The sequence below is a fragment of the Suricata suricatta genome, chromosome 7 (genome assembly GCF_006229205.1).
Source record: "Suricata suricatta isolate VVHF042 chromosome 7, meerkat_22Aug2017_6uvM2_HiC, whole genome shotgun sequence".
Classification (NCBI taxonomy): Eukaryota; Metazoa; Chordata; class Mammalia; order Carnivora; family Herpestidae; genus Suricata; species Suricata suricatta.
The window spans coordinates 136,804,847-136,821,818 of NC_043706.1; the positions used below are offsets into that span (position 1 = coordinate 136,804,847).

General features: G+C 44.8%; 1 long non-coding RNA gene across 2 annotated transcripts; it reads left to right on the top strand.

Moving 5' to 3' along the window:
- Positions 1-2,138: 2,138 nt before the first annotated feature.
- On the top strand, positions 2,139-14,788 carry LOC115295875. 2 transcript variants are annotated; one of them, XR_003910613.1, is made up of 4 exons: positions 2,139-2,221; positions 3,585-3,824; positions 11,793-12,071; positions 13,588-14,788. It is a non-coding gene; the product is annotated as an uncharacterized LOC115295875 (long non-coding RNA). The 2 variants fall into 2 exon arrangements; XR_003910612.1 differs by lacking the exon at positions 3,585-3,824 and having other exon boundaries at positions 2,141-2,221.
- Positions 14,789-16,972: the final 2,184 nt, after the last annotated feature.

Consider the following 16,972-nt stretch of genomic DNA (forward strand, 5'->3'; position numbering starts at 1 on the left):
CAAGCCAGCCAGGTACCCCTCAAGATCTGCTTTCCCCACTCTTACCTGTTGTCTGCTGTAGCCCAAAACCTTAGGCCAGTGGTCTCCAGACTACTTTAATTTTGTTCCCCTTGCAGGAACAATTTCTGAGCTTATATCCCAAAGTTACGGTAATTTCCTTGGTGATATATTCAATGATGAATCCATTCATTAAATGTTTATCAAGTGTAAGTTTTAGCTTAAAAAAATCAATATAAATAGAAGCTCTAGAATTTTCTTACTAAATCCTACTGTTATGGTCTGAAGTGTCCCTCCTCAAATTCATATGTTGAAGCCCTAACCCCCAGTACCTCAGAATGTAATATTCTGTACTTAGAAATAAGGAATATTTGGAGATGGGTCCTTAGATAATCAGTCAAGTTAAAATGAGGTCATAATCCAATATGACCACATCCTTATAACAAGAAGAGATTAGGGGCACCTGGGGGGCTCAGTCAGTTGAGGGTCCGACTTTGGCTCAGGTCACGATCTCATGGTTTGTGGGTTCAAACCCTGCTGTCCGATGTCAGTGCAGAGCGTGCTTTGGATCCTCTGTCTCCCTGTCTCTGTGCCTCTCCCTGGCTTGAACGATCTCTCTCGCTCTCACTCTCTCTAACAAATAAATAAAATATATTAGAGAAGAGAAGAAATCAGGACACAGGCACGGGGAGATCTTGTGAAGACACAGAGACAACATGGCCAACTACAGGCCAACGACAAAGACTTCCAGCCAAAAACCAATCCTACCAACATCTTGATCTTGAACTTCCAGACTCCAGAATGTTTCTGATAGGAGTGTAAATCAGTACAACCACTTTGGAAGACTGGAAGCAGCTACTAGTGTTGAACGTATGCTAACAATTCCATGTCTAGCCACATAGCCAACAGAAATACGGACAAGAATTCACCCAGATGCTATACCAGAATGCTCCTAACAGCACTATTCAGTCTAGCCCAAACAATGAATAGCACAAATGCCCATCAATAGGACTATAGATAAGCTTGTTATGTGTTCATATGATAGAAAGCCACAGCGAGAATGAATACACTATGCATGTGGAACCGCTTAAAAGCATAAAGTTGAACAAAAATCAAAATGGTGGCACTAATGCTTCAGCGAAGCTTGATTTTAAAGTAACCTTTCTCCTCTCTTCTGCAAACCTCACCTCCTGCCTTCTTAGCCTTTTGTTTCAGGAACCTAGCACCGGCCTGAAAACATGACAAATGAGGTTGGTAGTGAGTACACAATTCCTGTGGAAACTGGCTGGATCTGCATTTCCTTATACCCCCCCCCAACCGCCCCCAGCCCCTCCCGCCAGGTGGCCTTGCAGGTTCTTTGAAGCCTTCAGCCTCAGGCAGCCTCCTGGGCCCACAAAGCACTAGAGCTATGGTCCCTCTCCATCCCAAACTCTATCTTGGCATTATGTTTTGGCTCCAAAGCATAGAGGTTGGTTTTCTACGACCTGCAATATAGTACAGTTGAATCTCAAGCTGAACAAAAGAAGCCAGACACAGAAGAGTTAATATTACATACGTGCATTTTCACAAAGTGCCCAACCAGGAAAGTGACTCAATGGGGTCAGAGATCAGGAAAATAGTTACCTTTGGGGGGACTGTAGTAACTGGAAGGGCGGACGAAGAGGCTTCCGGGGTGCCGTTTTAGTTCATTTCTTGGTAGGGGTGTGTTCCCCCACTTGTGATTTGTGTCGTATTCTATGTGTACGGGATACCTCAGTGACATCCCCCCTCTGAGCATCCCCCCAAAATTTAGGCCAGTCTTGTCATTCTTGAGTTAGCGACCATTCTTCACAACGTGATCAGTCACACTTGAGGTCAGTGTGAAACCCCTTGCAAATGTGAGAACATTCGAATATATGAAGCCTGTCGTCTGTCTTGGGGTTTCCTTGGTAGGGGTGAAAGTTTCAGAAATGTCCGCTCGCTCTGTCCTCTGGCTGAAGATGGATACTGTTGGCCTGCAAGGGCCCCTGGGTGTGGCTTTGGGTGGCTTCGCTCCCAGGGTCCTTGGTGATGTGGGGGCAACCACAGAAGCTGTCTGGGCGGGCCCGGAGGGTGCCCCGCTTCAGCACCGGCCCGACAGGAAGGAAAGAGAAATGCGTCAGTTGTTCCAAAGTGAAGAAAAACTGACTTCCTTCTCTCCAGAACAGTCCCCCTGTTTCTTCTCTTGAGGCAGATGCCAAGGCAGGTGAGTCTCCACGTCCAGCCATGTGGGGAGGTTGGGCTGAGAGCCAGGTGGGTGGAGAGTACAGCGATTGTAACTTTTCCTAAATTAATGACACTGAGAAGGTGGGAGACAAAAACAGTGATAAACTAGAGGATGATTTCTAATTGTATTGAATAGTATACACTTAAAAACTGTAGGGTAATAATGATTTAAATGGAATGGGAGGAAAGACTTGAGAGTTAGTTAAAAACCAAGCCAAACCGAAAGTCTATCTCAAAGTTACATGGTGTAAATTTTTTTAAGGTGTTTGTTTTGATTGTATTTATATTGTTTTTGTACTGTGTTTATTGCATATGTTGGATGTCTTCTGTGGCTTGTAAATTTGTGTACGTACAGTTTATTACTGCCTTGCTGTGTATCTATCTACTTCATAGATTCAGATTCTTTCCATCTCTAGTTTGGAGATAGAACAAAATATACTTTTAAAATTAAAAAAGAAAGTCAGTTAGCTGGGGTCTATTTTAAACTTCTTTCAGTCAAGCTGCCCTACCCTCCAAACGCATTTCTAGGCAAGAGGGGAGATGATGAGGCAGACATGTGCATTAGATATTAAGGATCTGCTATGAAGTTAGAATCGGGTTAAGAAAAAGACTATTTAGCCAAGACAGTGGGAGATTCTAACTTCTTAACTTTTCTGCCTAAATAAAGCATAAAGCTTTGAAGTCAAACAGACCCAAACTGGAGTGTGATTTTAGGTAACTTACTTAATCACTCCAAGCCTCACGCTCCTCATCTGTAAAATGGGTGTACTTACTTCATGGTGTTGTAATGAAGATAGAGGTCATATATGCAGAGTCCTTGTCAGACTGGCCCAGAGTAAATGCTAAATAAATAGTTGCTTTTGGCCCAACAAAAAGTATAAGAACTATGATGAGTAGTGTCTGTAACAAGGTAATAATATTCTCATTTCTTTACTCTTCCATGAGAAGAGGTCAAGTTTAAGCCATGGAAGTTGCAGGTTTCTATCTGAGTGTTTAACTTTGATTCTAAAACTAACATTTATCAACTGCGTATTATATGCTTACCACCGTGATCTCAACTTCGGGGGTTTGTTAGTGGCAAGATATCTACCTGGATGAGAAAGAACAGAATCAGCCATGAGCTGCGGTGACCTTTCAGGACTCATTTCCCTTCCTTCCATGTCAAGTAGGCCTTGGGTCTTCTAGATTCAAGCCCGCGTACGTGCAACTTCCTATCTTAAGGACTTGAAGTTTATAAAACTTGTGGAGACTTTTTTAAATGAGCAAATATGATAGCAGGCAGGGGCCCTGGATGGGGCATGCGCATGAGGGACGCCAAAGCGTGAGCCTTGCCATCTTTTCAGATAATGCACATCTGGTTAAGTGACAGGAGAGGCGAAGAATCTGTAGACACACATCACCACTCCCACGTCGGCCTTGCTGTTGGACACGCACGATGTCGCCTTACCTGTGTGAAAATGAACCGGCCCCGTTTGAGTTGGGACCACACAGGCAAGAGCTGTTCTTCACCCATCTCCTGCCTTATGGGGACCGGTGCTCTTTGTGGCTGTGACCTACACAAGCAAAAAGGGACGACATTTCGGGTGAGGCTTTGGGGACAACGTCCCCAGGCTCGTCCCCCACCCCCACCAGGCAGAGCGCTGTGGCTCTGTCCTCAGACTGCAGCCTTTCCGGGAAACAGCCGTGGTAGAAGCTGAGCAGCGGAGGTGGAGGCCCCCCAGAATGACCCGCCGTGGCAGGGCTGTGGCTTTCAAGCTTTGAGAACGTTCTGTAGTTTCCCTCAAACATCCTGGCGGCGGTGACCATCCTGCTCACGTGCACGCATGCCCCTGCAGTTGGCCACATTTCCACAGTCCTTGTCCCCTGCATCACAGTCGGGGGGGGGAACTTTCCTGCCTATGATCTGATGACCAGTGGCTCAAAGATGCCAGGTGACTGGGGGGAGAGAACAGGGGACACCTGCCTGCGAGCAAAGAATGTCCCCTTTCCTCATTCTTCTGCCTCAGTCCCACGATTCCTGCGCTTCCCGCTTGTCAGGTCTAAAAGCCAAGCCGGGAAGGACAGCGAACCGCATTCCAGAACACCATTGACTCCTTGTCCCCCCCCAAGGTTGTCCCACATGTTTGGCCCATGAGGTTGCCCCCCCCCCAGCCATCTCCGCTTCCTCCATAAGGAGAACCCCGCCTTCCTCCAAGCACTCTCCTTCCCTGTAGATTCCTGCAGTTTATTATGTTTTTTTAACTCAAGGACCATTTCCAGAATTCCATTTTATTTTTATTTTATTTTTCAAATTTTATTTAAATCCAAGTTAGTTAACATACAGTGTAATAATACTTTCAGGAGTAGAATTTAGTGATTCATCACTTATGTAGAACACACAGTACTCATCCCAACAAGTGCCGTCCTTAGTGCCCATCACCCACTTAGCCCCTCCTCCCCACCCAACACCCCCACTCCCAGCAACCCTCAGTTTGTTCCCTGTATTTAAGAGTCTCTCTCATGTGGTGTCTAGGTGGCTCAGTCGGTTAAATATCCAACTATGGCTCAGGTCACGTGCGCCCGGTTTGTGAGTTCAAACCTTGCATTGGGCTAGTCGCTGTCAGCTCTGAGCCCGTTTCAGATCCTCTGTCCCCTTCTCTCCCTACTCCCTCCCTCATTCTCTCTCTCACTCTCTCTTTTTCAAAAAAAAAAAAAAAGAGTCTCTTATAGTTTGCCTCCCTATCTATTTTTATCTTATTTTTCCTTCCCTTCCCCTATGTTTGTCTGTGTTGTTTCTTCAGTTCCACATATGAGCGGAATCAGATGATATTTATCTTTCTCTGACTGATTATTTCTCTTAGCATGATACACTCTAGTTCCATCCATGTTGTTGCAAATGGCAAGATTTCATTCTTTTTGACTGCCGAGTCATATTCCACGGTAAATATAGGCCACACTTGGGATCTTTCCATAATTCGGCCATTGTTGACACATTCTTGTGTTTTTATACGCATCCCACCATGTTTTAATTTGTTTGATTGCAAGTCCATTTTCTGGCTGCAATGTGAACTTCTTGAATGCAGAATTGGGTCTTCCTTATTGTATCCTTAATCCCTGGCATGTGCTTGGCACACAAAAGCCCTAGGAATCCATGTTGTTGAACCTGTGCCCTAAACACCATAACCCAGCTGTGCCTGGAGGCCAGAGTCCCACCAGGATGCAGCCTGACCAGATACAGACGAAATGGAAATGCATGGACTGAGGTACCGTGCGCATTTAGGAGGGGACCCCAACTCCCAAACCCCCACTGCCTTTGTCCCTATCAGTCCCTGAGAAATGGCTTTTTCTTTTACTTTGGAGGCTTCCTATATGGGGGACAAATTGCAGGGAGGAATGTTTGGGCCTTGCTTGCTTCGTTCCAGCCATTGCTCTACGTCTCTACCTGGGTGATTTATTTCACCCCCAAATCAACCCTGTGAGTCAGGGACAGCTTTCTCTAGGTCACAGAGGAGGCTGAGAAGGAAAGGGAGTCTCAGAGATTAAGCAACTGACCCAAGAGCATGTGGGTGTACCCTGGAATAGGGTTTGATCCCAGGTCGTCCGGTCCCCCCACTGGCGTGGAGATGGTTTGGGGTAGAGTGCTTCTCTCAGTGGCTGTGGGAGATTTTTCCTTCAAAACAGTGCTGCAGTATTGGCTTTGGGTGTTAACTGTTGCATACAATGAGGGAGCGCTGTAAATCCAAAGCATCGCTATTGCAAAATTATAAACGTGCGGTGGGAAAATGGGGTTGGGGCATCCTGTGGGTGAGACCAGAGCCCGCCTTCTTTGCTTGGGGCAAAATAAATGCAATTTAAGAATCTGGGGGCACCTGGGTGGCACAGTCAGCTAAGCATCTGACTTCGGCTCAGGTGTTGATCTCACAGTTCGTGGGTTCGAGCCCCGCATCGGGCTCTGTGCTGACAGCTCAGAGCCTGGAGCCTGTTTCTGATTCTGTGTGTCCCTCTCTCTCTGCCCCTCCTCTGCTCATGATCTGTCTCTCTCTGTCTCTCAAAAATAAATGTTAAAAAAATTTTTTTAAAAAGGCATCTGTCAGAAGGAGGAGACAATGACTGAAAAAGGAGCATCTCAGAAAAATGTCTCTGGGAGATTTCGTCTCTCTGGCTGGAGGGCTGCGAATTTCTGCATGTGGTTGTTAAAATGCTTTTTAGTAGGCTTCTCAAATTCTGAAATGACTCAGATTCTCCTGTGCTTTTCAGACTTCTGAAGGCCGAAGCTTTCAGAATCAGGCGCTTGCTCACCTGACTATCCTTACTTCCTACTCGACTTGAATTCTGCTTCCTGCTTTACAAGCAGACCCGCATGTCACAACATTCCCTGGGTTTCTCAACACACGCCAGACATTAAGGACCTACCTCCTGGGTGGTGAGGGATCACTAAAAGTCAATGTCAGCACTAGAATGATTCTTGACTACAAGCCAGAATGAAGTCAGTGTCCCAGCAGAGAAATACACGAAGTGGAAAAATTTTATAATGAAGAAATGATTGATTTTTATTGTAAATAAGGAGAATCGGGTAGCAATTAAGCTGGACCTTGAAAGATTAAAAATGATGATGGTGATACTATCACTACTAATAATAATTACAGCTAACATTTATCAACTGCTTATTATATGCCTGCTGCTGTGATCTAAGTACTCGTATATATCCACACGGTGAATCCTCACAACTACTCTGTGAAGTAGGCGCGGTAGTTCTCTGTATAGACAAGGAAGTTAAATCCCAGTGGGGTTATCTGACGGGTCCAGCATCTCAGCAGTTAGTAAGGGGCAGAGCTGAGCTACTCGCCCACACAGTCAGGCTCCAAACCTGCTTTCCTGACTGTTCTCTCCCTGCCTCTGAGTGAATTAGATTCTGGTCGACAGAGAGAAGAGCAGGAGCCAATGCATGGAAAAGGAAGAGTGCATGATGGGCTCGAGGAAATGGTTTCTTTTCTTTTTAATGTTTATTTATTTTGAGAGAGAGAGAGAGGCAGAGCATGAGTGGGGGGAGGGACAGAAAGAGAGGGGGAGACACAGAATCCGAAGCGGGCTCCAGGCTCTAAGCTGTCTGCACAGAGCCCAATGCAGGGCTGGAAACCACAAACCGCGAGATCATGACCTGAGCCAAAGCCAGCGCTTAACGGATAGAGCCACCCAGGCACCCCTCGAGGGAATAGTTTAGAATGAGTCAGCCATGGGAGCTTTGGGGCACTTCCTGGATGCGGAAGTAGGCAGACACCGGGGGACGGTCAGGAAGGCTCTGCTTGTGCTTCAGAATTTGTTTCTAGGCCTTGTGAAGCTGGGCTCCCGTGCTGGAGGAAGAATGTCACATTCCCGCCTCAGTCTTGGTAAATACACTGTCCCCACCTGAGAGATGCCCTCTCCACGCCTCAGACGAGGGCCTCCTCTTCTTCCAGGCTCGGTGGGTCTCCCCTTTGTCACGAAGGCACCTTGTGGGGGTTACAGATGTTACTCTCCTACCTTACTCTTTCGTCCTAGACAGTTATACGTGGCACAGTGCAAGGAACATGCAAACTGATTTTGGTAGATTTCATGTAATTCTTTAATTTACCTCCATGTTCTACTCCAAAACATCGCATCAATCAAAACCTCCATGAGAGAAGTAGGTTTCTTTTATTCATGTTTCAAAGACTATGAAACATATTCCAGCATGGTTTCTGCTGCCGGTGACTAGAAACGGAATCTGTAAAGGTGGACCTCACCCTGCTAAAGCCAGGAGGTAGCTGGAATTCTCTCTGACTTGTGTTTTCCACGGTCCTGTGCCGCTTACTGACTCCATCTGCCACCCTAGAAACTGCTGTTGACCAGGAAGTTCACTAAAAAAAATGGCAACAAACAACTTTAAAAATGAAAAATAAATGGTCACCACGGGTTTGAGGGTACTTTGTCTTGCATAAATAGACCGCGAGCTAAGAACCCTTTTCGTGAATCATTGTGGAGTGATTTGCAAAATGGGTCACACAGTAGAATCTCCCAGTCAGCAGTTGATACAAAACCTCTAAGAATTCAAAGGCTAGCCTACCTGGGATAAAGTGCGGAAAGAGCCCCGGAACTTCTGTTCAAAAGATAGAAACGAGCGCAGCAGCAATAATTCAAATAATTTGCATTTTGAAAGAAGACCTCTGAGCTCTCAATTATAACCTGGCTCAGATTTGACATTGCATATGCAAATTCACAAACTAAAGTCCCCAAACCAAAAACACAAAACAACCACCACCACCAACCAACTCTGCATTTCCCTCACCCCATTCTCCTACAAACTCAATAATGTGCTGCAACATGAACAAGAGAATTATACAAGTTAATTTGTTTTTATTTAATATTTATTTTTATGGGGTGCCTGGGTGGCTCAGTTGGCTGGGCGTCTGACTTTGGATCAGTCCATGGGTTTGAGCCCTGCGTTGGGCTCTGTGCTGACAGCTCAGAGCCTGGAGACTGCTTCAGATTCTGTTTCTTCTTCTCTCTCTGCCCCTCCCCTGCTCTCTCTCTATGCCTCTCTCTCTCTCAAAGTAAAGGCATAAAACTTTTTTAATATTTATATATATTTTTATTTTTTACAGTTTATTTAGTTTTGAGACAGAGAGAGACAGAGCCTGAGTGGGGGAGGGGCAGAGAGAGAGAGGGAGACACAGACTCTGAGACAGGCTCCAGGCTCTGAGCTCTCAGCACAGAACCTGACCCGGGGCTTGAACCCACAAACTGTGAGATCATGACATGAGCTGAAGTTGGACACTTAACTGACTGAGCCATCCAGGCGCCCCTACAATTTAATTTGTAAGTGACGGTAGAAATTATTGGATCTTCTAATTCAGTGGTTCTTAAAACTATGAAATTCAATGCTGTAATTCACCTTTTAATATCCAGAAATACAATCCATGCATAGTATAACCTACCTGCACACTACTATGACTACATCATTATCATGAGAAATGGAAAAACAAAGGGACTTTATAAATTATGTTATATATTTAATAATTATAATATGTACTCATATGTGTAAACTATAGTAGGAGACCCAGTGAAGTTGTCAGAAGTTTGTGTAAAGAGTCTTGTTGAATTTGACATTTACAGATGCGGATTGTCACCCAGGTGCAGCAAGAGTGATTCAGATACTAAACGTCACGTTGCCCTTAGTGATACAACTTTCTGAAATGATAAGCAATTCTTGTGAAAGTTTTAAATGAAACACAGCACAGTTTTCCTTCAATTTACACAAGAGTTGCATTCTGGGAAACTCAGAATATGTTAAAATCATGCAAAATATACATTGTGTTTATATAAGACTTAAATTTTATCAGATAACCATGATTATTTCCCGCAATGGAATGATCTGGTAAGATAGTAACATATGCATGGAATGCAAGACAATTCTTTGTTATTCTGCCATCCAGAAGCACCCCACAAATTTCTAAACATGTAAGGGCGGTACCTCCCCCATTGAAAATCCTGAATGAGTCCCAGGAAGCAAGCATGAAGCAACCATGGCTCAAACCTGTTACATGGAATGTCCAAGCCACCAGGCCAGGAAGGACACTAGGAGGACCTTGGAGACCAAGAGAAAACATCTTCTGTCTCTGTTAAATCTCGATGTGACTGATCCTGGTGTGATGCCCTACGAACTGTACCAGTTCATGACTCTGGAGTGACGCTGTGCAGTACTGAGGCCATCATTTCAAAAGTCACCGCTTGTTGAGACAGGCTCTGGAGACAGATCCTTCAGGTCAAAGAAGAAAGTACATTTCCATCTAACAATAGAAGTCTTTCCTCATAGTAAATATTAACCAAGGGCTTGCATGACTGAAGGTTTACAGAAACTAGAATCAAATTTCTGGAAGTCAAGAGTAAAAAATCACAGTGGGACGGGTACAGACCACCTACATCTCCAGTTTTCCAAGCTTATGCCAGCATCAACCTGGAATACCAGAAACCACCACGTTTTGCTATTTGAAATGGGTTCAATGAATTGTGATTTGGTCCTATATTCTTTGCTTTAATTTAAGACCAATATAGTAATGAAACTTCAAGCACAATTTTGCTACTTCTGCCAAACTGCTGCTCCAATAATTGATTGTTTTCTCAGTCTGTGCCCTTTATACCTCGAGGATATCCTTCTTGTGTTCTTTTGGTTTCTCAGAATGATATACTCCACCTTAATTTTCTTTAAGACTTTATTTTTAAGTAATCTCTACACCCAATGTGGGGCATGAACTCACAATCCCAAGATCAAGAGTCAAATGCTCTACTGACTGAGCTAGCCAGGCCCCCTTATGGCACCTTGATTTTTCTTTTGTTTTGTTTCTTTGTTTGGTTTTGCCTTGGCTACTAAGAAGGTCAGAAATACATCCATGCTCAAGGACAATGACTGTTTCACTGCAGGTTCTTGGAAGAATGATCTCCTCTTTCCACTCTGATTGCTGATATTTCTCTGATTTTATCTTATTATTCTCTTTGCTTTTATTGTAAGCAGCATCATATTCTTGTTAGACAGGGGAGAGGGTGTAAGTCACCACCCAATCAAGTCATGTGCTCTAAGCACTTGAACAGTGTTGGCACTTTGAAGGTGCTCAGTAAGTATTTGCTGGCTGGCTGGCTGGCTGGATGAGTAGGTGGATAGGTGTGTAAGTGAATGGATGCGTGGGTGGATATATGGATGTTTGGATGGGTGGGTGGATGGACGTATGGATGGATGGGTGGGTGGGTGGATGGATGGATGGATGCATCCTAGAAACAAAGTAAATTTCACTTTTCTATAGCCAGGAGTGAATGGACACTGAGGAGAGGATTAGCGCCCACTCCTCCATGAAAAGGGCACTTCCCACTGGAGGCCCATGGCCGTTGATAGAGGATGAGGAGTGTTTTAAAATGATAATTGTGTTCCTATATCTCTGTAAAGCCCATCCATCTGAGTGAACATTTGCATGTTCCAGAATTCTCCCAGTGAGTTCACCGCTTGCGTCATTTCCAGCCTAGCACTGCCCAACCAGAGCCAGAGGGTGGAGCACAAAAACCACCCGAAAAGAAAGCTCAGTGCACACAAATCATGTGTTTTGAGCCAAGTGCAAAAATCTTCATTTAAAAAACTTGAGGGGTGTCTGGGTGGCTGAGTTGGTTAAGTGTCTGACTCTTGAGTTTGGCTCAGGTCATCATCTCACGGTTGGTGAGTTCGAGCTCCATGTTGGAGCACTGTCAATGCAGAGTCTGTTTGGGATTCTCTCTCTCTCTCTCTCTCTCTCTCTCTCTTTTTCTCTCTCTCTGCCCCTTCCCCTACCAAAATAAAGACACTTAAAAAAGATTAAAAATAAATAAATAAAAATTAAAGACTTGAGAATCAGACCACCAGCATAGTTCTTGGTCCAGTGGTATGGTTCATGATTAGAAATAAGAAGAAAGAAGAACCAAGGAGCACATTTAGAAGAAATAGGCTCATAACACTGGTGCTTATATGGCCAATTTGTGCTTCACCACTTGTCACTTATTTATACTTTATTCCATATTACTTTCCTCTTTTCCAGAGATTCGAATCCTTGGGGAACTGAGATCTACAAGTTCTGCCTGAGCATCCGGGAAGTGGGGACCAAGGAGAATGGAGGCTTTGCCCTAGTCATACAGTGATTACCAGCCAGGCGGGGCCACACCCCAGAGTCCTCGTTGATTTGTCATTTTCCCACCATCCAGATAGGAAGCCTTTTGAAAGCAGGCACCGGCAAGAAGTTGACTGAGAACTAGAGGCCAAGTGTATTCCTTTGCAGAGCTCCGTGTCTCCCTATTTGTCTCGCAACCTTGGTGTTTGGGTGAGCAACGTATTTTAACTTTGTCTCATGATACAGAAACTGACAAATCTAGAATCCCTTAAGCCACAAGTGCTTAGCCTATAAGGCCATGAACTTGGTTGGGAAAAAGATTCCATCTGTATTTATTTACCTCTAACTACAGTATAGCACTTCCTTCCATTATGAATATAGGCATCAAACCACAGAAGACCTAGCAGCACCTGCTGAGTGTCATCAATAGAAATCACTGATGTTTTCATACCACAATGCATGTTACAGATATCTCAAAATATGATTTATAATCCTCACTACTTTGAAATTACAGTAGTTGTTAGATCTCATTACTTTGTGCATCAAGGAACATATATATTATTATATTAAAACATCTCAGTATAATCTCTTCCTTTTGCACAATCCAATGTATTTTATGTATTTAAGTACACAGGCTTCCCTAGACTACCAAAGATTAAGAAAAAAAAGGATAAGAATCTCTGCTTAAAGAAAATGAACCCTTTGGGCTCTGTTAACCTCTTATTCAGTGATTTGTTAAGAATCATAAATTAATATAATGTGCGTTTTCTGTTGAAGCCAACAGAAGGAGTTTAGGTTCTAAAGCATTGAAAGGAAGTCTTATTACTAAGGAAATCATGTAGATTTGATAACAAAATGGCATTGCAGAAAGCATATTGATTTAATCTACACTTTATGCATTTCACTGATATGCATCTAGCCAGTGTTTTATCAATTTAGTACCATCTTCTTGGTTGGGGGGAGGAACAAACTGAAGGTCCTGTGAAACCAGTGTCACCAATGGGGAAAAAAAGGCAGAGAGAATGTATACAGAACCTTTCAATCAGCATTAAACAGAAACGAGACCCCATGCATGAGGCAGTCCATGAAAACCAGTAAAAAACATAAATAATTGCTATATCGAGGTTGTGATGATGTCCCTTCACACCTCCCCAATGGATTAGAAGTTGTTGGGGTTTTTTTGAGTTTTGAAGTTAATTGTAAAAATAATAGCCAAGCATTGATCTCATTGTTCTTCTAACGTATTGTCAGTTAGGATAAGGTACATGAATCGTGGACCTCTATGGCTCTAGTTGTGGACATATTGGATTCATATTAGAACAATTTAAGTTCAGGGGCACCTGCGCGGCCCAGCTGGTTGAACATCCAACTTGGGCTGAAGTCATGATCTCACAGTTCATGGTTTTAAGCCCCTCATCTGGCTCTCTGCTGTCAGCACAGAGCCCGCTTTGGATCCTCTGTCCCTCTCTCTCTTTCTCTGACCCTTACCCACTCTCTCTCTCAAAATAAATACATAAACTTTAAAAAAAAGAACAAGTTTCGAAGTTAGTGGCTTTGAGAAACATGAGAAGGCCAATTTAATAAAACTTAAAGTCTTACATGATCACTATAGCAGAAAGTGCAAAGGTCTGTGTGGAACGCTTTGTGTTTCTGAAGAAATGCTGCAGGCATTCACAGCCAGGAAAATGATGCCTTTTTTTTTTTTTTTTTGCTGTCTTTTCTACAGGTGTTGATCTGGCTGGGCTTTTAATTACCATTCCGACCGACCTGAAAGCGTTGGAGGGGAAGATTATCTTCTAAACATCCTTGATTTTCTTCTTACTGCCTTTCATAAGTTCTCTCCAACGAGGGCTTGCTTCTGCTCTGCAGAAATTATCTGCTGGGGGCCATGCCTGATTTATAGCAATCTCTGGCAAAACCTCAGAAAAAAGATAACACTTTTGTCTTAGACGGACATCAGAGGTGGCAGCGGGACCCAGTGGAAAGGGTCCCCTGGTGGCATGAGCTTCTGGGAGCCGAGAGTCCAGCTGAGGGACAGCCACTCAGGGCTTTCTTCTCCCCAAGGAGCGTGACGCAGTTAAGAAGGACAAAAAGAGGCACAAGGCGAAGAGTTGCCAATGAACTAGGAGAGGAAGTGCTTTCAAGTTGCCGAGCAGCTCCTGGGTGCCGTGAGCTCACCCGCCCACAGCGGGGGTGCCGGTCATGAAGTGACACTCAACGCCGGTCAACGCAGCAGAGGGGAGATGGCCCAGGAAGTCAGTCTGAATTCCCTCCAGGAACGGGAGCGTGAGGTCGTCCTCCAGGTCCTGTACCGAGACCAGGCGGTCCAAAACATCGAGGAGGAAAGGATCCGGTATGCCGTCACCCGCGCGGTGCTGTTCCCTGGGCGCTGGGCTTTTCCTGCCCGCAGCCCGATGCCCCTCGGCTCTGCTGCTGGCTCGCTGCTGCCTGCGGCCCCGGGTGTCCCCTATGCCAGCGTCCCGTGCGGGGTGGAAGCGGCCCCGCTGTGTGACCGAGCCCGAAGGGAAGACGTTGCTTTTGTCATTCGCTTAAAACAATGCCTTTCGTTCTGGATGAGTGTGTTGTCTGCTGCGTGTCCCCTTGCTCCTTTGTGGGAATAATGGACAGGAAGATTCCCCGATACCTGTCGGGGAAAGACCTCCAGGGAGGGGCTGCCTCGAGTGTGCGGCAGACCCGGGGCCACTGACCCTGTCTTTTTCTGTGTGTGTTTTTGCCAACAAGTTGGCTTTGAGGGAAAGGGAGCATAAAATCTGAACCTGCCCGGCCTGTTCTCCTGACTGATCTGCCAACAGGAAGTTTCTTTCTGGAAGCTGCCCCCGCTGCCCGGTGGTCGTTAACGCTTGCTAACGCGTGCTAGACTGTGTCAAAACTGCCGACCGCTAGTGGTCAAGATCCACCTTTAGAAACAGCGATGCCTTGTTTATCAATGTTTATAAAGAATGTGAAGTCTAGAAAATAAGTACATGGGATAGGGTTTTTTATTTTGTTTGGTTTTTAAACATTTTTTAATGTTTGTTTATTCTTGAAAGAGAGAAAGCGTAAGTGGGGGAGGGGCAGAGATAAGAGAGAGAGACACCCAGAATTGGAAGCAGGCTTTAGGCTCTGAGCTGTCAGCATAGAGCCTGATGTGGGGCTCAAACCCACAAATCATGAGAGCATGACCAGAGCTGAAGTTGGATGTTTAACCAACCGGAGCCACCCAGGTGTCCCTGTTTTTAAACATTAAAAAAAAGTTTAAGGTTTATTTATTTTTGAGAGAGATAAAGAGGTGGAGCATGAGCAGGGGAGGGGCAGAAAGAGAGGGAGACACAGAAATAAGAGTAGGCTCCAGGCTCTGGACTGACACCACAGACCCTGATGTAGGGTCTGAACCCACGAACCATGAGATCATGACCAGAGCCAAAGTCGGATGCTGAATTGACTGAGCTACCCAGGCGCCTCTTTTTAAACAATTTTTTTATTAATGTTTATTTTTTGAGAGAGAGACAGAACATGAAAGGGGGGATTTAAACATTAAAAATTTTTTTTCACGTTTATTCAATTGTGAGAGACAGAGACAGAGTGTGAGCAGGGGAGGGGCAGAGAGAGAGGGAGACACAGAATCCAAAGCAGGCTCCAGGCTCCAAGTTGTCAGCACAGAGCCTGATGGGGGCCTTGAACCCACGAACCAGGAGATAAGGACCTGAGCTGAAGTTGGACACTTAACCAACTGAGCTGCCCAGGAGTCCCAGATTTAAACATTTTTTAAAGTTTATTTATTTATTTTGAGAGAGAGAGAGAGAGCACACATGCCTGAGTAGGCAGGGTCAGAGAGAGAGAGAGAGGGAGAGAGAGAGAGGGAGAGAAAGAGATGGAGAGAGAGAGAAAGAGAGAGAGAGGGAGAGAGAGAGAGAGAGAGAGAGAGAGAGAGAGAGAGAGAGAGAGAGAGAGAGAGAGAATCTGTGCTGTCAGCCCAGAGCCCAATGTGGGGCTGTCTCATGAACCAGGAGATCATGACCTGAGCCAAAATCACACGCTGGATGCTCAACCGACTGAGCGATGCAGGCACCTCCTACTTTGTTTTGTTTTTAATGCAGAAGTCTTTCAGAGTCTGCCAAGAAAAATGCACAAATAAAACAAAACTCTGGGCAACCAAATGCTTGAGGAATGAGAGAAATCTGCTGGTTCACAGTCTTCTCTCTCTGTCCTCCTTGGTTATCCCAAAGCTCTCTAAATGCACTTCTACTTTCTTCCACTAAAAAAATAGAATACAGTGAACAAAATGGATTATTTTTGATGATTAGAGGCCTTTAAGTGATTTAGAAATGTCATTTTGAGTATCAACAAAGCAGCATGGACACCGTGGAAAGGAAGCTTTGTTCCGAAGGGTACTGATTGTAGGGTAAATCCTACAAGTTGAATGTAAGCTATTTCTTAGGGACTGGCTTCTCTCTTCTAAGAGTAGGTAGCAGAGACATTTTCATAGAAGAGTATTCTGGTTCAAGACACCTCTTCGGGGTCCAGTGGAAGATCCCTTTGCACTTGGGCTATTGTCCAGAGGAAATAGGGCTTGGAGGGGAACTGACCACCCACCCATTAAAAAAAACTGAAACAAACAAACAGTAGCAAAAGCATAGCATCAGTTAAATAATCGTATTGGTGGATAACATGACAATAGCAGGTGTATATGTTCTATCTTTATAGTTCTTTCTATGCCTTCAATCATAAAATTGATGCCATGCACTGTGTGTGTGTGGGTGTGTGTGTGTTTTGTTTTGTTTTGTTTCCTTCTCTCACTGTTCTTGCTAACTATCATGTGCCCTTTGGGCATGGAGGGATGAGCCTAGAACAAAATGATAGCCAACTCATCTGTGCCAGGAATTTTTTACGCTTTGCCATTTAATCTCTGTATCCCTGGAATACCAGCTTTTTCTCATCTCTGTCTCACGGTTGAGAAAATCTCTGAGCCTCTTTTCCGAAGGGTGAGTGAGACCCCTGGCTCACTGGACCATGTTGTCGCCTGGGGGCGTTGAATGCCAAAGGGCCTTCTTCCTTCTCTTGCCGTGAGCCCGGTGTTGGGGCTCCGGCCCTGCAGGAGAATGTCTAGCACC